We start from the raw sequence: 26,104 nt of genomic DNA, 5'->3' as shown, positions 1-26,104 counted from the left end.
GGCCAGGATTACTGGTCTCCTCTGAGTGCCATTAATGTCAAGCAAACATATCCCATAGCCACCGGAACAGACCACTTCTACATCTTATCTTTGACCTCCTCCTCCCAGGGTTATTGAAGAGATGGCATTGTCAGCTCTTTACTGTTCTGCTAAAAGTGGGGGAGGGGGAAGTAAAATTCGTTTTCTTTAACCTGTGGCTTTTTTTTCTTCTTCTTCTTCTTCTTCTCTGCTTGTTTTGAGTAGGACTGCCACTTTTTTTTTTTAATTTAAAAAAATGATCTGAATGATGGAGTATAATATTTAGACATGTTGAACTGACAGTTGATGGGTGTGTTGTCAATACACCATCACCACAAATTATGTTCCAAGGGTTGATCGAGAGGAGATTTGTGTTCAAGAGTGTGGTGCGCATGCACACTTGGATGATTTAAAGTGATTGGGGAAGGGTCCAGTGACCCTTATCAAAAGCAATTCTTGTGGAAGGTTAGCCACAGGGGATGGTCAGCTGGTTAGAGCAGGCATGAGGAGTTGGCTTCCATTGTGAATCAAGATGATCTTCTCTGTGTTTACTTATGGAAGCAAAGATATCCCTTTCCTCTTCTCCCTCCCATCCTCTCTTATGTCTTTAACGCCCACTGGGTGCTGAAAAATCAGCCACTGAAAACCCTGTGGAGCACAGTTCTACGCTGACACACCTGAGGTCACCAGGAGTCCACTCGGGCAGCAGGTTTGAGTGTCATGTATTATGCTGGTCCCTGGAGACAGAGTTGAATGAGGCAGTCCTTGCAGGAGGCCCCATCTGACAGAGGAGTTCTGAACAAGGTGCTAAAGTGGTGAAATAAAGGCATGCCGGCTGAGTCCTGGGCCCCTTCTTGCTGGCTCTCCAGGCATTTCTTCTCTTGTCTCTGCCTGTATTTGCTGCCCGTAGTCCAGACTCACAGTCCTCTCTGAGCCTTGTAGCCCTCTGTCCACCGGCCTCAGTAACAGCCCCTGAGGCACATCTCAGAACTGAACTTCCCAGTGCCTCCACCGTGGTAAATGTGAACCTGACATCTAGGAGTCTTACTTGACGCCTCCCTCTCCCTCACCCCATGCTCATTCCATCACTAAGCCCTATCAGCTTCACCCCACCATAACCATCCTCATGCAAAAATAAGTCTCCTCCTATCCTTCCTTATCCTCCGCCAGTCTGTTGTCTATGCCAGCGGTCAACGATGGCCCACAGGCCAAATCCAGCACACTGCCTCGTTTGGTACAGCCAGTGAGCTAAAAATGGTTTTTGTGGATGAACACTTGTAGTTGATTTGATCATACGGAACACTGACTTTGAACCCAAATTAAGCAAAATGTTATCCCCCCCAAAAAATAATTCCGTTCTTATTTAGCAGAGCTGTTTGACAAAAAATTATACTCAATTAATATTATATTTTTAATTTCATCAATAAGGAAGCCTGGTGGTGCCATGGTTAAGTGCTCAGCTACTAACTGAAAGGTTGGCAGTTTGAACCCACCAGCTACTCCACGGGAGAAAAGACCTGGCAATCTGCTCCCATAATACAGTCTAGGAAACGCTATAGGGCAGTTCTACTCTGTCCTATAGGCTCACTATGAGTCAGAATCGACTCAATAGCACACAACAACAATTTCATCAATAAAAAATTGTTAAGAAATGTGGTTTTTCTCTTATTATATAAGTACCTACATACTAGCCTCAGTTTTGCCACTTGGCTGCAAAGCCTAAAATATTTATTATCTGGCCCTTTACAGAAAATGTACTGACTCCTGGTCTACACCATGGCCAGACCAAGCTTTTCAAAATGGAAAGCTGATCAGTCACACATGGCTATGTGCTCTCTCTCTCTTTCTCTCTCTCATATACACACATACTGTGCTCAAAACACTTAATAGCTTCCCTGTTGCTTTTAGGATAAAAATACAACTTCTTACCTTTAAGAACCTTGAGTGATTGACCCCTGCCCCTCTGCAGTTTCATCGCCATGCACCTGTTTTTCCACTCCAGCCACTCTGCCTTCATTTAGTTCCTATATCCACCATGTCCCCACTTGTCACAGGGCTTTTGCTCATGCTACCTTTGATTCTGTCTGGAATGTAGCTTTCCACACCTTATTTCCCCTACTTAGGTCTTCTCACTCTTTAAATCCCAGCATAGTGGTGACTTCCTCAGGATCCTTCCCTGACCTCCTGGCCGAGGTCATGCCACTTTATTATAGGCTCTCAGAGCACCACTTCTCCCTCTTGGCACTTATGACGGTTGTAGAATTGTATTTGTCTGTGTCTGACTCCCCTGCCAACTGCAGGCCTCATGAGAGCTGGCACATGTGCGTGGTACACAGTGAGCATTCAATAAGTAGTTTGTTCCAGTGAATATGAGTCCTTGGGTGATGCAAATGGTTAGTGCTCTCAGCGGCTAACCAGAGGCTGGAGGTTGGAGTCCACCCAGAGGCGTCTCAGAAGAAAGGATCAACTTCCCCAAAATCAGCCATTGAAAACTTCATGGAGCACAGATCTACTTTGACACACAGGGAGTCACCATGAGTCAGAACCAACTTGACTGCAACGGGTTTGGTTGTTTTTTGGGGGGGTTTTTTGGTCATAAATTAGATGAGAACCAGTGAGTGTAGGTAGTGGGAATGAGAGGAGAAGATGGTCAGGGGAAATACTATGGAGGAGAGACCGACAGGAAGTAAGTGGGGGTAAGGAGAAAGGTGGGCTCTTAGGGTTCCAAGCTTCTGATTTAGGCTCTTGGGAGAAGGGCTTCTGCTCATTTAAGATGCTTGAAATAGAAGAGGATTAGAGGGGTGAGTTAAAGGTAACTGCCGGTGAATTTGGGGGCAGAAAGTTGAGAGGATAAGTGTTTGCAAGCCTCCATTGTCTTCACAAAGTGAGGGTCAGGGCCATCTGCCGAGACAAAGACAGTTTGGTTTCAGGTCATGGTCTCTTGCCCTGGTGCAGAGGTTTCTGTGTCATCTCCAAATTGTTGGGGGATCCACCACAAGCAGGGGGTGCTGGGGGCCCAGAGTCAGGATTTATAGCTCAGAAAACTCCTTTCGGGGGTAATGGGACACTTCAAGAGAGCCGGAGCCCTGGTTGTGTGGTGGTTAAACGTTCGACTGCTAACCAAAAGGTCGGCAGTTCAAATCCACCAGCCGCTCCTTGGAAACCCTATGGGGCAGCTGTTCTCTGTCCTGTAGGGTTGCTGTGAGTCAGAATCAATTCAAAAGCCCTGGATTTGGTTTTGGGGTTCAGGAGAGCCTACAAACCTGCCTTTCCTCATACAAAAAGGAAAACTAAAATATGTCTAAATGTCAGCTTTGTCAGAAATCCTACCTTGAAGGCCTTGGAAAAAGAGGTCTGTTCACTTCAGAAAATGGTCGCTGAGGGCCTACCAGGCACCAGCTCTGCCCTGAGCACTGTGGGGAATCCAGCTCTGCCCCCAAGAAGTCTGGACCTAGAAACACAAGAAGAGCGATGCAAAACCAAAAGAAAAAACCTCGTCAATTGCTACTCATAGCAACCCTATAGAACTGAGTAGAACTGCACCGGAGGGTTTCCAAGACTAAATCTCTACAGAAGCACAGACGACCACATCTTTCTCCCCCAGCGCGGCTGGTGGGTTTGAACCCACTGTTCAGTTAGCAACTGAGCCCTTTAACCACTGCGCCACCAGAGCAATGCAAGAAGACAATTCATCATACCTAGCGTTTTTGTAGTGTGGTTAAGTTTACAAGGCATTTACATACACAGTACTGGCAACTGACTGCCTCCCAGGGCTCCTTAGTACTCCTGGGAACCTGCTCCCACAAACGTTTTTGTTGTCGCTAGGTAGAGAGAGTCTATTCCAACTAGACCATGTGACAGATTAGAACTGCCCCATAGGGTTTTCTGGAGTGGTTAGCTGCTCTGTGGGAGAAAGATGTAGCAGGCTGCTTCCGTAAAGATTTCTGCCTTGGAAATCCTATGGGGCAGTTCTACTTTGTCCTGTAGGGTTACTATGAGCAGGAATCGAATCAAAGGCAATGGGCTTTTGGTAACCTTTCTGGGAGCAGATCCAGCCAGGTCGTTCTCCTGAGGAGCGCTGGATGGGTTTGAACTGCCAGGTAACAGCAGATTACTTTACTGTTTTGCCACCAGGGCTTCCGTCCCACAAATGTAGTCAGGGCTGAACCACCACCAGCTGTGTTGGTCCGCAAACCCGTTTATGCCCGTTGCACTTGTTACTGTAATTACGTTAATTAATTGAATGTGATGTAAGCTGATGGCCTGTGAATGCAAAAAGAGAAGTGCTGTTTCTATGAATAGCAAACTGAATGCTTTAGAAAGAATTTATGAAAGCAAGCCACAAAAGAAAATTGTTGCTGAGTTAGGTGTGGGAATGGCAAGGGTTAAAGACTGGTGGAAGAGGGAGGGGGAATGTCAGTATCTGAGAGGGCTCTGCGCCACAGTTCCTTTACTAGTGTCTTCCACTTCTGGCTGCTTTTTAAAAGAACCAAACGGGAAAATTAAAGATTACGCATTGTGGGGTGGTTTATGCATAAAAGACAACTGCAGGGTTCTAGTCAACAGATCTATAAGTAAAGAAAAGGCCTGGGGTCTACCTCAAAAGATTAGTAAGACGTTTATGTTTTAAGTTAAAATCAATTTTTAAGGTACAAATGTATTGCTTTTAAGTGTGCATGGGATTTTTTTCGCTGTTCCATTATATCTGTTTATTTTGGAAAGAAGTAATACATTCATATAGTCCAAAATTTTAGAAAAATATAAAAAACTATAAAGGGAAAAGTTTCCTTCCTGCCCTTCCCCGCAACCTGCCCAATTCTCACCCCTTCTCCACAAAAAAATAAACAAACCAAACCCATTGCCGTGGAGTCAATTCCAACTCGTAGCGACCATATAGGACAGAGTAGAACTGCCCCATATGGTTTCCAAGGAGCACCTGGTAGATTCAAACTGCCGACCTTTTGGTTAGCAGCCTTAGTTCTTAACCATTATGCCACCAGTCTTCCCCCCCCCCAACCAGGCAACTATTACTAGTTTTTTGGATCTTTCCAGAATATCTTTATACATACACAAGCAACTATGAATACACACGCATACATACACACACATATATATTCTTATTTTAACCATTTTTTACCCAGAAGACAACGTATTAAACACACTGTTTTGCATCATGCTTTTTCACTGAACATTGGAGATCTTTTTATCATCTCCTAGAGAGTTTCCCTGCTCTTTTTAACAGCTGTGTTGTATTCCAATGTATGGTTATTTCCTAATTCCCTTTAACCAAATCCTTTGTTGCTGGGTTGTTTTCAGCCTTTTGCTATTCAAACAATTATACAGGGAATACCCTTGGTATAGGTCATTTGTATGTATCATTTGTTATGAGTCCCAGGCTCAACCCTGCACCTCATCGGCGCCCTGTGAAAGGCATTAGCTCCGTCCCTTCCTAATCTTTAGGCACACAGGGCCAATGTTTGACGAACTTGTTTGTTGCATTCTGTAAACACTGAGTGAATCTGCTTTGGGCCAAACTCTGTTCATGGTACAATAGAGAAGGCAGGGAGGGGTGGGTGTGTGTGTGTTTGTGTGTGTGTGTGTGTGTGTGTGTGTTCCTCACACTCTCTCTGCTGCCCACCCCCCCTATGCTCGGGGTCCCCATTTCTGCTCAGTTCAGCTGTAGGGACCCCTGGTGGATGCTTCCCTTCAGCTCTCTGGTCCCCTAACAGAAAGGGAAGTTGTTCAGGCAAGAAATTTGCCCATTGAGATAGGGGGCCAATGACCAACTGGAAATCTATCTCGAGCAAATCCAGACAGGTTTGGGGGCTCCCCATGGGAGACAGGAAGCATTACCAGAGGAGGGAACAAACCCAGAAAGGGCAAGATATTTCCTGAGGCCTCTCAGAAACCCTCTGGTAGGGGGAAGCCAAGCTTTGTGATCCCTTGATACTGCCACACATAAAACTATTTTAACAGTGAGGATCTCAGGTGAGGGGGGTGTAGGGAATTTCCACTTCCAACTTTATATACTCTATCGTACTTGAGAAAACCCTGGTGGCGTAGTGGTTAAGTGCTACAGCTGCTAACCAAGAGGTTGAAAGTTTGAATCCACTAGGTGCTCCTTGGAAACTCTATCAGGCGGTTCTACTCTGTCCTATAGGGCTGCTATGAGTCGGAATCAACTCGATAGCAATGGGTTTGGGTTTTTATCACACTTGAATTCTTAGAAGCTTTTGTAAATGAACATACACAATTTTTGAAAATCTCAGCAGGCCGTGATCTGGAACAAGTTTGGAGCAAGATCCTCCCACCAAAACAGTCTCAGGTAGGCAGCAGCACCTGTCAGCTTTTGACTCTTCCAGTATGTCTTCCTTGATTCATGCCTTTGGCCCCATCACTCCCTGCTTTCCCCACCCTCCACAGCTCACAGGGGCCCTGAGAGCCTGTGCAAGGTGCTGCAGGAGGAGGCTTTCCTGGACCCTTGAGTGAGGAAGCTTTCTCCTCTGACTGGGAAGGCTGGCCTTCCTCCGCACATTGAAGGGCAAAGGAGCTAACACTAGAGGCAGCCAAGCAAGGGGTTCAAACCTTGGTGGACTACAGGCGATGGGAAACTTGAAGTGAGAGAGGAACCTCAACCTGGCTTCATCGATTAAACACGGGTGAACACCACGAGGCACACAGGCTATAAGCACTAGCAGACGCTGCCTGCCCTCGAGGGTTCCCACCTGCTGGGTAGGTGAGTGCGAGCAACTGACTGACAGCAGTTAGGTTTACCAGGGCCTCTTGGAGGAGGGGGTGACTCAGGAAGTGCCCCTGGGAAGGCTCCAGCCCCAGGCACCAGAGGTCCATCTGGCTTATTTGTTTACTCACAGAATTCCCCAAAAGGTTTTAGAACTCTGAGCCAAAACGACCTGAAGGATTGCCTGTCCAAGGCCCCAGTGAAGAGACGGCGGCCCAGGCGGCCCCCCTGGGTGGGCTCTGTGGGCCATCTTTACTGCCAGTGTTTACAGAATGCCCCAAGTGTGGCAATGACACCTGCACCCTGGGAGTCCTGCAAGGAACTTCCCATGTGAAGTACAGGCAGGAGAGCCCAGAAGACACCAACAAGCACCCAAATATGGTGGCAGCTGACCCTCAGCAAACACAAAGACAACTATTTTATATACAAGGGAGTATCACTAACTTTGTTACCCAGAGAGTTGTGAGCTGTTTTCCAGCAAGAAGGGGGATGGTTTTTCCTAAGATACCCACCCCTTCTCAGGGGTCCTGGGTGTCCTGGGGCATTTGTTTTTTATACAGTCTAATGCCTTTGAAAGGAGCCCTGGTGGCACAGTGGTTAAGCATTTGGCTGTTAACCGAAAGATCAGTAGTTGAAACCCACCAGCTACTCCATGGGAGAAAGATGTGGAAGCCTGCTCCTGTAAAGATTACACCCTTGGAAGCCTATGGGGCATTTCTACCCTGTCCTATAAGGTCACTATGAGTCAGAATTGACTCAACAACATTGGAGTTTTGGTTTTTGTTTTGTCTTGTTTTGTTTTTATGCCTTTGAAGGCTGCAGACCAAAGCCAAGCGAGCAGGTCCATTGGGGAACTGAACCCATAACCATGGCATCTGAAGACTCCCACCCCTGAGCACCCTGGCCTGAGACTTGAAATCCTAGGGCCTGAAAAGACCTTGTGGAGTAGTACAATCCTGGCTGTGCATGGCAGGGACACAGGGACACTGTTGGCCACTCCCCTCCCCACCAGCCCCTATAGGGGAAGCAGTCTGTGTTGGCCAGGCCAGAGGCTCTCCTAGCCACCCGGATCCCAAGATGCTGGGTGTGGGGCTTGAGTAATGGGAACAGAGCGCTCGGGCGCTTGACGTGTCGTCTTAGATTGATAATTCATTCTGAGGCTGGGGGTGGCACAAAGGGGGTCAGCTCTCCCCGCCAGCTCCCTTTCCCCTCCATCTTCACCTCCTGTACTCCCTATGGCTTCCCAGGAATAAGCCAGAGGGAAATCTCCTCCCCTCCTCCCAGCCCTGCCCTGTTGCACCTGCCCTGCCCCAGCCAGTCCTGGATAGCTGTGGGGATGGGGACCTTTCTTTGGCTGCAGTCCCAAGCACTGATTCACAAGGCCTGGTGCCCCATGTCCTCCAGGGCAGGAGTGGAAGAGCCTCACTGTGAGTCCTGACACAGACCCCTCCAGCTAGGACCCTGCACGGACCCTCCCTGGGTCCACAACACCTCCTGGGCCCTGGCTAAGAGTAACCTCAGCAGCCTGCAAGGTGTGAACCTCTTACTGTGACTCCCACTCAATTTGGGATTGCTAATCGCCTTTCTCTCCCTCTTTGATGTAAAATTTCCAATAGTCTTTTGGAAGCCCCTGCCACAGGCTGTGAGCTTAAAGACACAGGTGTGCAGTTTTTTGTATCTCCCTTAGAGTCCTGGCACAATGGGACTTCAGTGTCTGTTTGAAAGAATGTGAAGGTCGGGGCAGGGCGAAGCTGCCTGTCTTCTAGCCATGAGGTCCCCAGCCCCCATGACAGTAAGCTTTGTGAGGCCAGGACCATGACCTGTTCATCTCTCTATCTTGACACAGAGGAGGTCCTCAGTATGGCTGCTGATTTATTCGGAACTTCTCCTAGCAGAAGAAGAGAAACCTGTAATTATGACATGGCCAGGATTTGGGTCACTTGGGATCTCACCTGTGGATTGTTTAGGTGTCTCCCTGCCCTATCTTCTCTCTGCAGACCACTTGGCTGAGTCATGTGTCAGCCTCATCATCACAGGGGATAAGGGATGAGGAGGGCGTTGGGTCAACTGTGGGTTGGGGAAGGCTCCGTGGAGGCGGCAGGCAGGCTGGTGTGGCCCTCATCCCTGGCATGTCCCTGTTGGAGCTTATTGCATCTTGCCCATTAGGCTCTGAAAGTTAGGGTAAGTTTCCTACATTAGCTCTGCATATGTATCATGTCAGTTTCTTCCCTGGGACCATAGGTGATAACTGTCTTTATCAGTCCTGTCAAAGAGAAAAATTAATAACAGACATCTTACTTTGATTTTAAAGTTTTTTCTTTACCCACAAAACCAAATTTTTAGCTACCAGGCCAGAGACCATTCAGTAATCAGCTGGTTTCAGTAAGACTGAGAAGGGCAAGGTTCAATCAATCATGTTAACATGAGCCAGTGGTTGGCTTTCTATTCTTCTCCGTCCTCTTTTCTTTATAAGCTTCCTTGTAACCAGCCTACTTCCAGCTGTTTACTTTTTTTTTGGAATCAGAATGATCTCCCTATATGCATATAGAATAACTGCTAAGAATAAACCTTATGTTTCAGTTTCTTTGAGTTTTGATTTATTTTTAAAGCACTCATTTGAGGAACATTCATGTGGTGCTCAGTATACAAGAAGCACTCAGTCAGTGCTTCCTAACATCAGTTAGGTCAGCTAACACTGCCTCCCCCTTCCCTAACTTCTGTGTCCTGGAAGGAGGGGAGGACACCACGTGGTGGTCTCCATGCTTTGTGCATTTGCCCCCTAAACAGTGGTCAGGTTCATGCATCGAATACCAGTTGGTTGCAGAAACCTGATTTCAGACTTTCCAAGTCAATAAAAGATGGAGACACTTTATTGATTGTATTCAGGCTCGCTCCAGGAAGGCTTTGCTTCAATTATCTGGATATATAAAACATGGCTGGGGTCCAGAGAAGGGCAAATAACTTACCCAGGGGCACACAATGAGTCAGTGGAACTTCAGGGCTCGTCTCTTAGTGCTGCTATAACAGAAATACCACAAGTCGGTGATTTTAAAAAACAGAAATTTATTTTCTCACAGTTCAGGAGGTTAAAAGTTCGAATTCAGGGCACCAGCTCTAGGGGAAAGCCCTCTCTCTGTTACCTCTGGGGGAGGGTGTCTTTCAGTTTCTGTAGACCCACCATTCCTTGGTTCCTTGGTGATCTCCGTGTCACGTTGCATGTACCTTCCCCTCCATTTGTGCTTGCTTCTTGTGCCTAATTGGCTCTTTCTATATCTCAAAAGTGAGTAAATTTAAGACACACCCTATACTAATAGGACCTCATTAATATAACAAAGAAAACCCTATTCCCAAATGGGATTACATACACAAGCATAAGACCAAAAAACTCCTTGCTCTTGAGTTGATTCCAACTCACAAGAACCCTATAAGACAAAGTAGAACTGCCCCATAGGAGTTCCAAGGCTGTAAATCTTTACAGAAGTAGACTGCCACATCTTCTACAGAACAGTTGACGTTTTGGTTAGCAGACAGGCACTTTTAACCACCACACCACCAGTGCTCCTAGCCACAGGTATAAAAAAAAACCAAACCCATTGCCATTCAGTCGACTGATTCAAAGCAACCCTATAGAACAGAGTAGAACTGCCCCATAGAGCTTCCAAGGAGTACCTGGTGGATTCGAACTGCTGACCTTTTGGTTAGCAGCCATAGCTCTCAACCACTATATCACCAGGTAGAAGGGTTAGGATTTCAACACATATTTTGGGGGACACAATTCAGTTCATAACAGCTCCTGTTTTCTTGTCCAGTGTCCCTCTTACTACACCATATTTACAGAATTGCTCCTCATATTCCTAATCTCCCTACCCAGCCCTAGCCATTTGTGGAGATGGGTGGTTTGAAAAAATTTACTTAGGACTATATCAATAGGGCCCCCTCAGACCATGGCCACCTCCTCCAGGAAGCCACCCTAGACTCCTGTGGGCCCCCACTTCTCTCCCCATATCCTCAACATCCGCATTGCTCTACACCAGATAGATAAGGAGAGAAGAAATGGCATATGAAAGTCACGGGGGAAGACAATGTTACATTCTCCGGTAAAGAACTACTGCTAGCCCAGAGGAAAGAGCCTTGGCAACAAGGACCAGGAACCCCCGCACCAGAAAATGAAATAGCTTAAACGAATAATTTCTTTTATAAGGATCAGCACAAAGCTGGATCCTACGAGGCAGAGGTTAAAGAGGTCTCGAGTGTCCAAGTTTTCCAGGCTGCTATACCAGTCCATCATCTCTCACATCAACTATTCCCTCTCCCCTCAGTACTCTCCCTCCTATCTTTGGTTCCCTAATTTGCCGCAACCTCTCACAGAGTTCACGAACCATGTAAAGGAAATGGCTCAAGTGGTTGTGGAGGCTGGTAAGTCCCAAATTCATGGGTCAGGCATAGACTTCTCCCTGGCCCTTAATCTCTGCCCAAAGGCAGTCAGCTTTCTCGCTCCGCAGGCTCCATGGTCCAGGAAGCCCACTGCCAGTCCGCCATGGTGGTGAGCTCTCCTCCTGCTCTGGAGCTGTCTCTCTTTTAAGGCAAAACTGACCAGTCCCCTCAGTGAGCCACAATTATCTTATTTGCACAGCCTTACTCAGTCACCCGGGTGGGAGTCACAAGACCATGGCTAGAAAGGCCACACACCAAAGTAATTAATCATACCACATAGCTCCAATCTCCACTTCCTGGTATAGATCCATCTACAGGAGGCAAGGCTCAGACCTTTTAATCTGCATGTTCCTGGGCTGTGAGTCAGGCTTCTTGGTGTTTCCAAGGGCTTGGAGGGAGCAGTTGATGTCACAGGGTGAGACCAAGGAATGCAGGAATCAATGCCCCTTGATGCCCAGAGGTGTCCTTGGGTGGCACAAATGATTAAGTACTGGCTGCTAACCAAAGGGTTGACTGTTCTAACCTACCCAGAGGCACTAAAGAAGAAAGACCTTGGCAATTTGCTTCCGAAAGGTCACAGACATGAAAACTCTATAGAGCACAGTTCTACTCTGCGACACATGGGGTGGCTATGAGTTGGAATCAACTCAACAGTAACCGATTTTTTAGGGAGTTTTGTTGACCAAAGGGAGCCTTGAAAATCCTCTTACAGCTGAGATGCAGCATGAAGTCCAGGGAAGGAATCAGAGGGGCCATGAAGGAATAAGAGGGAGCCTGACACTCAAGCTGAGGGAGGGTTGGGTGCTGATCGCTGTCATTGGCACAACATGTCCACAGCAATCGGGTTATGCTCTGGCTTTATTTAGAAGACTAATCAGAAAGCATTTAAAACAACAACTTTGCTAGAAAGGAAATCATGAGCCTGTATCCTGGAGAGCTGCCCTTGGCTCCTGCCTCCTTTTGGGGGTTGGGAGGGTTGGAATAAGAGAAATTCCAGGGGAATCTGAGTTCAAGTTATTTGATGGACCTGAGAGGAAGGCTTGACTGAAACATAAGCCTAAATAATAATAATTAAAAAAAAAAAAAAGACATAAGCCTAATCATGTGAGGAATTTAATATAAACCCATTGCCATTGAGTCAGTTCTAACTCAGAGACCCTATAGGACAGGGTAGAACTGTCCATAGAGTTTCCAAGGCTGTAGATCTTTATGGAAGTGGACTGCCACATCGTTCTACCTGGGAGTGGCTGGTGGGTTCGAACTGCTGACCTTTCAGTTATGAATCGAGCACTTAACTACTTAGCCACCAGGGCTCCTTGGAATTGTGTATACAGCTGCTAAATGATGATCTGGTATTAGCAAAAGGAAAATCTTTCTGGTTTTTCTTTCTCAAATAAGCGGTGGTGGTCTGGCAGGAGCAGGGTGTTACCCTTTTGGGTTTGTAAGCAAACAAGTCCTGCTGAGACCTTGGCAAAGTGGACTTCCTCTCTGTCTGGTTCAAAGGATGGCCCTTTCTGACACATATCCTCCCTGCAGACTGTGCCTCTGACTCCTGGTACCCCTGGGGGTCGGGAGACAGGGAGAGGGACTTTGATGCACTACAACGAGGATCAGCAAACTATGGCTCTCAGGCCAAATGCAGCCCACTGCCTGTTCTTGTACAGCCTGTGAGCTTAGAAGGGTTTTTACATCTTTAAATGGTTGAAGAAAAAGAAAAAGAACACTATTTCTTGACATGTGAAAATTATAAAACCAAAAACCATTGCTGTCAAGTTGGCTCTGACTCATAGTGACCCTATAGGACAGAGTAAAGCTTTCCCATAGGGTTTCCAAGAAGCAGCTGGTGTATTCGAACTGCCAGCCTTTTGATTTGCAGCCAAGCTCTTAAGCACTGCGCCACCAGGGCTTCATGAAGATGACAGGAGATTCAAATTTCAGTGTCTCTAAATTAAGTTGTGTTGGAACACAGTCATGCCCATCTGCTTACATGTATGTTGTCTGTGGCTGCTTTCAGGCTACAACTACAGAGTTCCAACAGACTGTGTGGCCTGCAAGCCTGAAAATATTGACTCTCTGGCCCTTTAGATATAAAGTGTGTGGACTCCTGTGCTGGGAGGTCTCTGTAGAGCCTTGTTAGTTTCTCCAGCACTCCATGCATCTGGCACTAATTTAGGGCACCATGGTCTCAACAGAAAATGGTAAATTCTGACCATGTCAGGGAACCTGGGAGGTGAAGGGACCTGCTCTGGGGCTCACTTGCCTGGCTCAACGTTTCAGATCAATCCTCTCCTGTGTCTCAGGCACTGTAGACACAGATGGGTGGGATGCTGTCTCTGACTGGATGGCCAGTCGGGGAGACGGGTCATGGGACTGCGCTGTGGTGAATTCAGCAGAGAAGGCTATTACAGGCTGCTAGGGTCATGTAGGGGCACTGTCTAATTTCCTAGGGCTAGCATAAGGAACCTAGTGGTGCAAATGGTGAAGTGCTTGTAAAAAATGTTGTGGGGGCGGTATCTGGCCTTCTCTAACTTCACAAGGGGGAAGGAGGATTAAGATAACAGCCCAAGGCTGATTCCTATGAAGTGGAGATCCGATATGCCTCCTCTCCGCCATCTTTACCAGTTCTGACACCAGCCATCCAGCCCACAGCACTCTCTACTTCTCTGCTGAGTTCGCTAAGTTGTTGCAATGGCCACACAGAGCTCACAGACAATACTCACAGTTATGGGGTTTATTAGGGGAATAACAGGTTACAGTTCAGGTTCGGGAATGCTCAGGATACAGTTTTTTCATCAGGACAGCCTCTTCTCAGCTGTGCCCACAGGCACACCTCTCGCTGGCCCCTTGGCCTCTGCCCTACTAGAGCAGGTGTTAGAAAGCTCTTTTACCTCTGCCAGTAAGTACCCTGAGGCACCCCTACTCTGCCAGGAAGCCTCGGCCCGAAGGCGCTAAGCTCTAGCTCTGTGGGTTGGCAAACCTAGCTCTACCGTGAGGCACCCTACTCTGCCAGCAAGCCTCCTGCCCAAAGCTACTCAGCTTTCTCATTCCATGGGCTGGGCCCTCTCCTGCTGGTCTCCTGGTTGTGCTGCTGCTATTTCTTGCCATCTTCTGTGTTACAACTCTCTCTCTTGGTCTCCTGATTCCAGGAGCCTCTCAGCCCAGGGATCCCAGGTCCAAAAGACACACTCCACTCCTGGCTCTTCTTCCTTGGTAGTGGTGAGATCCTCTCTTTTCCATCTCTGGGGTAATTCATTTGAAGCCTAGAAGAATGGCAAAACTGACCAGTCTCTTTGTTAGGGTTCCACAGACCTCATTTGCCTAGTCCCACCCAATCACTTGGATGGGAGTTACGTGACCATGGCAAAAAAAGCCATATATAAGTGATCCATTGCACTGCAGTGCTTGGCTGCTAACCAAATGATTGGCCATTCAGACCCACCCAGCAATACTGCAGGGGAAAGACTTAGTGATCTCCAATAAAGACTACAGCCTTGAAAACCCTATGGGGTAGTTCTGCACTGTCATATGGGGTCTCTGTGATTTGAAATCGATTCTACAGCACCTAACAACAACAGGGCTGCCATAACAATATACCACAAATTGGATGGCTTATAAGCTTATAAACCCTGGTGACATAGTGGTTAAGTGCTATAGCTGCTAACCAAAGGGTCAGCAGTTTGAATCCGTCAGGCGCTCCTTGGAAACTCTATGGGGCAGTTCTACTCTGTCCTGTAGGGTCACTATGAGTTGGAATCGACTCGACGGCACTGGATTTGGTTTTTGTTTTGGTATAAGAACAGAAATTTGTTGTCTCACAGTTCTGGAGGCTAGGAGTCCGAATTCAGCATGGTGGCACCATGTTCTCTCCAAATCCTGTAGGGGAAGGGCCTTCCTTGTCTTTCCCAGCTTCTGGTAGCCCCAGGTGTTCCTTGGATTGTAGATATTTCTCACATAGCCATCCTCTTTCTGTCTGTGTCTATCTCTGTATCTCTTCTCTTTTATAGAACACCAGTCATATAAGATTAAGACTCACCCTAAAACCCGTTAAAAAAACCCATTACCATTGAGTCGATTTCAACTAATAGTGACCCTGTAGGACAGAGTAGAACTGCCCCATAGAGTTTCCAAGGAGCACCTGGTGGATTTGAACTGCCAGTTAGCAGTTGTAGCTCTTAACCACTATGCCGCCAGGGTTTCCAGACCCACCCTACTCCAGTATAACCTTATATTAACTGATAACATCTTCAAAGACCCAATTCCCAAACACCATCATGGTTACAGGTACAGGGGTTAGGACATCATCAACATAAATTTTGGGGGATACAATTTAATCTGTAATAGCACTTTGCGTTCTGTTGTTGTTGTGTGCCATCAAGTCAATTTCCACTCATAGTGACCGTGTATGACAGAATAGAACTTCCCCATACGGTTTCTTAGGCTGTAAATCTTTATGGGAGCACTTCATCAGGTTTTTCTCCCACGGAGCCGCTGGTTGGATTCAAACCGCCGACCTTTCAGTTGGCAGCCAAGACCTTTGTCCCACTAGAAAAAAAAAGAGCTCCCTTTTAATTCTGAGTGGGTATTTATTTGTTGAGCCCACTTGAATCCTAGAGTCTTGTTCTAAGGAAGGAATTGACCAAAGATATGTGAATGTAGTCGTTTTGTTAATTAGCTCATGAATGATAAAACCTCCTGGTACCAATTACCCAATAGGAAATGTACGTAATGAGCAAAATGGGTACCTGATTAGAAAAATAATAAAGACTTGAATCCTGACTTGGTCTTCTAGCAGTTCTGTGAGATTGACTAATCCACCAAGAACAGTTTCCAGATTTTGAATAATGTGTTTAAAATACCCTTTTGGCAAGATGCTGAACTGTGGACCCAGCACACTACCATTTGTATAAAAGGGGTCAGGGGAGAGGTGATGTGTCAGTGTTCTTGTACGGGCATAAATGTGTCCAGGAGAATATGCAAGAACCTGAATGAGTGTCCCAGGAATGGTGCTAGGTGCCTGTGACCAGGGGTCATGGGAGACTTTGCGCATATAAAAAAATTAAAAAACCAAACCCATTGCCATCAAATTGATTCCAACTCGTACCTTTTTAAAAATTTGGTGTAACTTTTTCACTTTATGTTCAAGCCTTTATTTGGGGTCATTTTCATTCTGTTGTATACTCTTTTTATCTTTTGAATTCTGAAGCATGTGAATATAGTACCTATTCAAAAATATATATAATTTTAATGTTGTCTTAGTTGTCTAGTGCTGCTGTAGCAGAAGTACCACCAGTGGGTGGCTTTAACAAACAGAAATTCGTTCTCTCAGTGTAGGAGGTCAGTAGTCCAAAATCAGGTGCCCCAGCTCTAGGGGAAGGCATTCTCTCTGTAGGTTCTGGAGGAAGGTCCTTGTCTTCTTTCAGCTTCGGTTCCTTGGCTCCTCCCTGATCTTCATGTGGCCTGGCATCTGTCTTCCCCCAGCTCTGCTTGCTTGCTTGCTTCTTTGCTTGATATGCTCTTTCATACTCAAAGGAGATTGACTTAAGACACACCTTACATTAATATTGTCCATTAACATAACAAAACCCATTCCCAAATGGGATTCTAACCACAGGTATAGGGGTTAGGATTTACAACACGTATTTGGGATAGGGGGAATGGACATAATTCAGTCCCTAACAAATGTAAAATAAATATCTCATAGCTTTGCCACTAGCTCCCTGTGTTGTCTTAGGGAAATCTTTTCCCCTCTTTCATTCAGCAAATGATTCTTGATTGCCTACTATGACCCCACATACTACTTTAAACCAAGAAATTACATCTCTGGGCCTCAGTTTGTTTATCTGTAATACGGGGGAGACTGGACTAGATGACCTCTAAGGCAGTGGTCCTCTACTAGGGTAGGCATCAGAATTAACTGGAGGGCTCATCAAAACAAGGATTGCTAGAGCCCACCTGCCTTAGTCATCTAGTGCCGCTATAGCAGAAATACCACAAGTGGATGGCTTTAACAAAGAGAAATTTATTTCTTCACAGTAGAGTAGGCTCAAAGTCCAAATTCAGGGCTTCAACTCCAGGGGAAGGCTTTCTCTCTCTGTCAGCCTTCTCATCAATCTTCCCTGGGACTAGGAGCTTCTCCGCGCAGGGACCCCAGGTCCAAAGGACACGTTCTGCTCCTGGCACTGCTTTCTTGGTGGTGTGAGTTTTCCCTCTTTGCTTGCTCACCTTTCCTTTTTATCACTTGAGATCTAAAAGGTGGTGCGGGCCACACCCCAGGAAAACTCCCTTTATGTTGGATCAGGAATGTGACCCGGGTAAGGGTGTTACAATCCCACCCTAATCCTCTTTAACATAAAATTACAATCTCAAAATGGAGGACAACCACACAATACTGGGCATTGTGGCCTAACCAAGTTGATATGTGCTTTGGGGGGACACAGTTCAATCCATGACACCACCTCAGAGGTTCTGATTCAGTAGGTCTGGAGTGGAGCCCAAGAATCAGCATTTATAACAAGTTCCCAGGAGGTACTGATGCTGCTAGCCTGGGAATCACACTTTGGGAACCCACTTCTTACATTCTAGGGTTCTGCTCTTGTGAATAAACTACATTTGCGGTTCTGAAAATATTAATGAGCAAAACAGTTACCTTATTGGCGAACAGATCAGTTATAAAGAATAGATTCCTCCTGCTGAAGGTCCCTGGGTGGCATAAATGGTTTGTGTTCAGCTACCAACTTAAAGCTTGACGGTTTGAACCCACTCAACAGCACCACAGAAGAAAGGCCTGGCAAGCAGCTCCCATAAAGACTATAGTCAAGAAAGCTCTATGAAGCACTTCTACTCTGCAACACATAGGGTTGCCATGAGTTGGAATTGTCTTGACAGCAACGCACTTGTTTTTTTCTTTGGTCCTCTAGCTGAGGATGCAAAGTAACCCCTTCACTCAGCAGATTGGAAACAGTTAAGAAAATTATCTAGCTTCCATTTTACCCACAGGGGCATGGTGAAGGGACATGAAATCAGATTGTTGGACTCAGAGTCCAGTGTGTTTAAACAAGTAAGTCTTATTGGAGAGGTGACTTTGTACAACCCTTTTGAGGAAGCGTTCAGGGCATTCGGAAATTGCCAGGCCCTCCCTAATGCCCACAAGATAACACTGTTGGATGTCATTTTAAAGCCCACCACAATTTGCCCCTACCTTACAAATTCAGCCTTATCATCAGTGAGTTACCAACAAGGACATGGTGCCCCAGCATGGACACTTCTACCTTTCATGGTCCTCCTGACTCCATGCCTTTGTTCGCACTGTTCCCTTCCTGACCCCATCCACCTCTGTAGGCCCTATTGTCCATCAAGATCAAGGTGAAATCTGACTCTTGTTCATGAGAATTTTGCCATCTGCTTCCACCTATACTGTGTCCATTCCTGCCTGTATCAGTGGTGCACGTGAACGTTGTTATCTAGCTTTTTTCCTTTAATTGATTCATTCATTCAGCAAATGCTACCTTTCCTTCAACAAGTCCTACTGTGTGCTGGGCATTATGCTAGGCATTGGTAATACAGAATCATAGGCAAAAACGGACGTGATCCCTGCTCCAATGGGGAAAGATACATTAATCAAATAATTGCATTGTTGGAAGTACAATTACAAATGGCGAAGAGTGGTCTGAAGGAAAGGAATGTGGTTTTATAGGAACCTGATGTAGACGTGGGGGTCAGAGTCAAGGTGGGCTTTCTGAGGAAATGGAGTTTGACCTGAGAAATGAAGGATGCCCAGATGGCTAGATGAAGAGGGAGTAGGAAGAAGAACTCTCCAAAGGGTAGAAACAGCATGTGCAAAGATCCTGTGGTGTGAGGGAGAGAAATGAAGAGCAAGAAAAAGGTTACAGCTTGAGACTAGGGACAGACTGCAGACCCCTGTTGGCCTTGTTCATGGTTTTGATTTTTAATCTAAGAGCTATAGGACACCACCACAGGGTTTTCAGCAGTGGGCTGATGGAATCAGTGTGACATTTTGAAAAGCTCATTCTGCTACTGCTGTCTGGAGAATGGGCAAGAGTAGATGCAGGGAGACCAGTTAGGAGGCTGTTGGAATAGTCCAGAAGATAAATGTGGTGCCTTGGAGTAGGGAGGTAGCAGTAGAGTCTGAGAAAGATGGATTGAGTTAAGAAATACTTGAGAGGGGAATGAATAGGATGTGGTGATTGGTTAAGAGAGAGTGAGGAATCAAGGACAAGGATCCAGCTGGGGGAGATGATGTTGAGTTTTAGGTGGCCTCAACCGTGGAAGTGGTGATGTGGAGCAGGCAGCTGGTCAGGAGCTCAAATGATCTCAGCTAGGGGGAGTCACCGGGAGTCGCAGGATGAGAATGTAAGGGGAGAGTGTGTGTAAGAAAAGGAGGGAGTGTCTCCCAGATTCCTCAAAATTCCCTGAAGGGCAGAGCATTTTGAGGAGGAAGGGTCACTTCCCACTGTCAGCACCGATGTGTCTCTCTCCTTCCTCCCTCTCTTTCTGCCCACCATTATTATCCTAGTTCAGGTCTTATGTCCTGCCTGGATGCAGCAGGAGCCTCCTAATCCAGAGCTTCTCAAACTCTCATGTGTACATGAATTACTTGGGGCTCTTGATAAAGTGTATGTTCTGTTTCAGTAGGTCTGGGCTGGGGCCGAGATTCTGTTTTTCTAGTAAGCTCCCAGGTGACATGGACCGCATTGCGGGCACTGAGGTCAGCTGGTCTCCCTGCTTCTCTCATCAGCCACCACGGAGCTGCACGCTCAGGGTCTGTCCCAGCCATCTTTGGCCAGCCGTCATCTCCTGCCGCTGCTCCCCTTCATTCCATCCAGTCGAACCCTTCGCTCTGAATTTTTCCCCCTCCTTCTTTTATAGTTTGGAAAGGGACTGAACCCAACTCAAGCTAGCTCCCTGGGCTGGGGGCGGGGGGGTGGGGGACTTCCGCAGTCTTCTTCAAACATTTCTGCTTAAAATCCCCCCAGAAGAATTTTGTAAAACTATTTACACCCTCACACATTTTTAAGTTTACATCTACATATTTTATCATAAGTTTTAGAAGGTACAATTTCCAGCATATTGTAAACATTGATTTTTATAAGTAAAACTATTACATCACTGTTTTTCATTTATCCAGTGGAATCTAAACACCATAGCAATCTGATACCCACCGTCATCCATTTTAGAAATGCATAAACAAGCTCTTCTTTAATAGTCATTGTCCCTTTTTCTCTGTGAACTTTTATTTTTATTTCACTCTCACCATGGAATTTTATCCTACTGTTGTATATGTAATGTATTATCACACTTAAAACTTTTTCATCTGCTGCCCTATCTGTGCTATAGGGTCGCTATGAGTCAGAATTGACTCGACGGCAATGGGTGGGCCCTATCATATTTCTCTGCAACAATTTTATATAAAGTTACAATTTTTTTTAATTTCCTAAAATCGTAAAGCTCTGAGTATTAAAATTTTCTTCTGGTTTGAGTTATCATTACAATTACTAGTGGTACACAGTTCATCAAAACAGCATAAATGTATTACCAATTTAGGTAAATAATTAATAAACATACAAAGTTACATTAAAAATGTATCTCAATGACATGGTAGTTCTGGGTGACTTTTCAAAATAAACTTTTTTATTGGCATACAACATATATCTACCACCACTAGTTGCCATCAGGTTGACACTGACTCATGGCAACTCCGTGTGTGTCAGAGTAGAACTGTTTATTCCATAGGGTTTTCAATAGCTGTGACCTTTCAGAAGTAGGTCACCAGGCCTTTCTTCCAAGGCACCTCTGGGTAAACACAAACCTCCAACCAAGCACATTAACAGTTTGCAACAACATGTATATAGACCCATATGTGACCAGGTCATAAGTTTACAACTTGAGTTATCATAGAGTGAGCGTGCCCGTGAAGTTATTGCCCAGGTCCGGAAATAGATTGTTGCTGTGCTGGTTAGTTCTTTAATTTGTTAATTTATGCATGGAAGGATATTATTTGTTGCTAACGTGAGACAAGGACTAGCATCTAATGCACTTCTTTTTTTTTTTTTTTTTCCATCTATGTAGATATAAATCACACTGAAAACCCTTGTTCACATGAACAGGTAAATAGAAATACTAGTTTTGTTACAGCAGATTCACTCAATCCGTTGATCTATTACAACCCCAAAAATCACATCATCATCTAGCATTCAAAATTATCTTTTAATTATTTCTACTAGGGAGCCCTGGTTAAGAGCTAGGCTGCTAACCAAAAACGGTCTGCGGCTTGAATCCACCATGTGCTCCTTGAAAACCCTATGGGGCAGTTCTGCCCTGTCCTATAGGGTTGCTATGAGTTGGAGTCGACTCGAAGACAACGAGTTTTCCTAATAAAAAAGAACTAGAAACCACCTGTCTTGCAAAAAGGTTTATCACTCAGTTGTCAGGGTTGCTCTCAATTGTTTAAGTGTCTTCTTGCTTGGTGCAGGGAGGTTTTTCTCCCTGGTGCAGTGAGCCAGGCTCAGGTTTGAGACGGGATGGGAGAAGTCTGCTTGTTTGTAAAGGAGGAGGATGATTGTGAGAAAGCACGTGGAAAAGGACAGCCTGCACCTCCATCCCCGTTCAATTCTAGAGTTTCTATGAAAGTTTAGGATCTGGACATAGATTCTCGTAAAACTTAGTGCGCATATGTCATTTTTGGAAAATCTCATGTACTCCCCAGTTTGAAGCTGGTATGGACTCAAACAGGAACGAGACCAGGCTCTCCAAATTGCCTAGTTTGTGTTTCTATAACAGGAAATCTGGTCTAATGGCAAAGGAGGCAGTTCTTGGAGGCAACTGGCCACACGTTCCATATCCTCCTCCTATTTCTCATTCTTTCTTCCAATGTTTCTTCAGGCAAATAGAGACCAATTGTTGTGCCTTGGATGGCCACTTGTGGGCTCTTAAGACCCTAGGCACTACAAAACGAACTAGGAGGTAGAACAGAAGCAGTAAACATGTTATTAGGCCGATTAACTGGGATGTCCTGTGAAACCACGACCCTAAGCCTCTGAGCCAAGGAACCAAATCCTATGAAGTGTTTGGCTGTACATAAGCAGCCTTAGCAGCTGCTCTTTTTTTATTTGTTCTGTCATTGTTGTAAATATATCACGCAACTTTTGCCAAACTCAACTTTTTATAGGTATACAACCTATTGACATCAATTACAGTAATCAGCTGTGCAACCAATTAATCAATGCGTTGTTTCCATCACTGCTAACTCCCACTTTCCCCATCCCTCCCACCCCTGGTAATCACGAATAAACTTTGTTCTCTTTACATTTGCCTTTTCTGGTCTTTTTATATAAGTGAGGTCATAAAATATTTGTCCTTTTGTGATTGACTTATTTCACTCAACACAATGTCTTCCAGCTCCATCCATATTGTGGCATGCATTAAGACTTCCTGTCTCCTACTAGCTGAGTATTCCATTCTTTGTATGTACTACATTTTTTCACGCGTTGATCTGTGGGTAGGCATTTAGGTTGTTTCCACCTTTTGTCTATTGTGGATAGTGCTGCAATGAACATTGGCGTACAAGTCTCTTGTTTGTCCCTGCTTTCAAATCTCTGGAATATATACCTAGAAGTGGAATTGCTGGATCATATGGTCGTTCTATTTTTAGTGTTTTGAGGAACCACCACACTGTTCCACAACGGCTGTACCATTTTGTATTCCCACCAGCAATGGATAAGGTTCCAGTTTTCCCACATCTTCGGCAACATATGTTATTTTCAGTTTTTTTATTTTATCTTATCTTAGCCATCCTAGTGGGAGTGATTTGGTATTTCATTATGGTTTTGATTTGCATCTCTCTGATGGCTAATGACACTGAGCATCTTTTCGTGTGTTTTGGTGGCCATTTGAATGCCCTGTTTGGTGAAATGTGTGGTAAAAGGTGTGACTAATTGCCACCATGAACAACCGCCTCCTTTGCCATGAGAACAGAATAACTAGATGGTGTCGACTACCATTACTGAACATTTCGATCAAAGATCCTACAGAATAGTCCTGATCAATAGGGGGAAAATATAGAACAGAATTTCAAATTCTCAGGGCCTGCAGACTTCTTGGAGCTGTGAAGTTTGGATGAACCCCTGAAACTATTGCCCTAACCCTTAAAACAAAAATATTCTGTTAAGTCTTCTTAAAATCAAACAATGGTTTAGTTTAACTAGTATTAACTGTCTGCCTTGAGCATCATGCTCTTTTAAGAACTATCATCTATATGGGATCAAAATGATAACAGCAACTTGAAAAATTAGATAGGAAACTTAGAGGGCAGTGAATTTCTGCTAATGGGGAGGAACAACTCAGGAAAGGACGGTGAGAATGGTTGCACAACTCAAAGAATGTAATCATTGTCACTGAATTGCACATGTAGAAGCTGTTGAATTGGTGTATGTTTTGCTGTGTATATTCTCAACAACAGCAACAAGATAAATAATTTTTTTTAAAAAAGGGAATCTCACTACTGGAAGAGCTCAAGAAAAGATTTGCACACAGGAAAAAAGCATTCTTTGATGGTTATGAGGGTGGGGAGGGAGAAGGAGGGGAAGTCACTAACTAGATAGTAGACAAGGGTCAACTTTGGTAAAGAGAAGGACAATACACAATACAGGGGAAGTCAGCACAACTGGACCAAAGCAAAAGCAAAGAAGTTTCCTAGACACATCCAAACACTTTGAGGGACAGAGTAGCTGGGGCTGGGGTCTGGGGACCATGGGTACATCTAGGTCAGTTGGCATAATATAGTTTATAAAGAAAATCATCTATATCCCACTTTGGTGAGTGGCATCTGGGGTCTTAAAAGCTTGCAAACGACCATCTAAGATGAACGACCATCTAAGATACATCTATTGGTCCCATCCCACTCAGGGCAAAGGAGAATGAAGAAAACCAAAGACACAAGGAAAATACTAGCCCAAAGGGCTGAAGGACCAAATGAACCAGAGACTCCACCAGCCTGAGACCAGAAGAACTAGATGGTGCCCGGCTACCACCAATGACCGCTCTGACAGGGAACACAACAGAGAGTCCCAGACAGAGCAAGAGGAAAATGTAGGACAGAATTCAAATACACATAAAAAGACCAGACTTAATGGTCTGACAGAGACTGGCAGAACCCCCAAAACTACGGCCCCTAGATGCTCTGCTAACCCAGAACTGAAACCATTCCTGAAGCCCACTTTCAGACAAAGATTAGGCAGGACTATAAAGCAAAAAATAATATATGAGAGAAACGTGCTGCTAGTTCAATCATGCATAAGAGACAAAATGGGCAGCTCCTGTCTAAAAGCAGGATGAAAAGGCAAGAAAGGACAAGAAATGGTTGAATGGACACTGGGTACCCAGGGTGGAAAGGGAACGTGTGCTGTCACATTGTGGACATTGCAACCAATTTCACCAAAGAATATGTGTATAAATTTTTGAATGAGACAATAACTTGAGCTGTAAACTCTCACCTAACGCACAACTGAAAAAAAGGAAATCTCCTTAGCCCAGCCTATTTGTGGTGGGGGCAGGGGGGGCGGGAGGAAGGCTGTGTCATAAGCTTCTGGCCAGGTGGTCACTCCCTGTGCACAGTTGTTTCCCTGAGCGGGGATCACAAGAGGCAGGTGACTGTGTTGACCTGGCAGTCAAGTTGACATAGGCAGTACTCCTCATTGAAACCTTCTCCAGTTCCATTCTTCTGCTGTAAATAAGTGCTCTAATCTCTGAATTCCCCTCGCTCTTATTTTTACCGTTTCATTAAATGTATCTCTTTTCTCTTGTATTATAAGTACTTACTCGTGTGTCAGAAGATTTCAAAGGGCAGCTTGAGAAGACAAAGTACTGTAATGAAATTTGCAAAGACCTGGAGCTAGAAAACCAAAAGGGAAGAACACACCTGGCATTTCTCAAACTGAAAGAGTTGAAGAAAAAATTCAAGCCTCGAGTTGCTATAGTGAAGGATTCCGTGGGCAAAATACTGAATGACACAGGAAGCGTCAAAAGAAGATGGAAGCAACAGAAGGAAACACAGCCCAGTTCTGCATCATCCCCACAACCATTGCTATGCTTAAGCCCATTGTTGCAGCCACTGTGTCAGTCCATCTCATTGAGGATCTTCCTCTTTTTCACTGACCTCTCTACTTCACTGAGCATGATATCCTTCTCCAAGGACTGGTCCTTCCTAATAACATGTCCAAAGTATGCGAGACAAAGTCTCACGATCCTTATTTTTAAGGAACATTCTGTCTGTACTTTTCCAAAGCAGATTCGTTTGGTCTTTCAGCAGTCCATTGTACATTCAATATTCTTCACCAACACTGTAATTCAAAGGCATCAATTTTTCTCCAGTCTTCTTTATTCTTTGTCCAGTTTTTGCATGCATATCAGGCGATTGAAACACCATGGCTTGAGTCAGGTGACCTTAGTCCTCAAAGTCATATCCTTGCTTTTCAATACTCTAAAGAAGTCTTTTTGCAGTAGATTTGCCACTGTAATGCGTTGTTGGATTTCTTGCCTGCTGTTTCCATGGGCATTGATTGTGGATGCAAGGACAATTAAATCCTTGACAACTTCAATATCTTCTCTGTTTATCCGGATGTTGCTTATTGGTCCAGTTGTAAGGATTCTTTGTCTTTTTTATGTTGAGATGTAATGTTATGGATTGAATTGTGCCTCCCCAAAATATGTGTTGGAATCCTAACCTCTAACAATGGTGTAATCTAATGTAATACAATATAATTATTTACGTGTAATGTAATACAATGTAATATAATGCAAGTAATGTAATCACATCCCATAATGTAATCTAATGCAGTGTAATAAAGCAATTAGCTAAGGTCATGCCACTGTAGGTTGGGCCCTAAACCTAATCACTTC

The 26,104-nt window shown here is 45.1% G+C and overlaps 1 protein-coding gene across 27 annotated transcripts in view; it reads left to right on the top strand.

Annotated features, from left to right (window-relative positions):
* The window catches only part of TRERF1 (transcriptional regulating factor 1), a 257,062-nt gene that overhangs the window by 184,448 nt on the left and 46,510 nt on the right, over window positions 1-26,104 (top strand). Inside the window, exon 5 of one of the 27 annotated variants that reach the window (XM_064286018.1) lies at window positions 6,288-6,343. The exons of the other annotated variants lie outside the window; for them this stretch is intronic. The gene's annotated coding sequence lies outside the window, so the exon portion shown is untranslated. The remainder of the gene's footprint in view (window positions 1-6,287; window positions 6,344-26,104) is intronic. 27 annotated transcript variants of the gene reach the window in all.

Source organism: Loxodonta africana, chromosome 1 (genome assembly GCF_030014295.1).
Source record: "Loxodonta africana isolate mLoxAfr1 chromosome 1, mLoxAfr1.hap2, whole genome shotgun sequence".
Taxonomy (NCBI): Eukaryota; Metazoa; Chordata; class Mammalia; order Proboscidea; family Elephantidae; genus Loxodonta; species Loxodonta africana.
The sequence above is the reverse complement of the archived record's forward strand: the minus strand, read 5'-3'. Positions and strand labels throughout refer to the sequence as shown.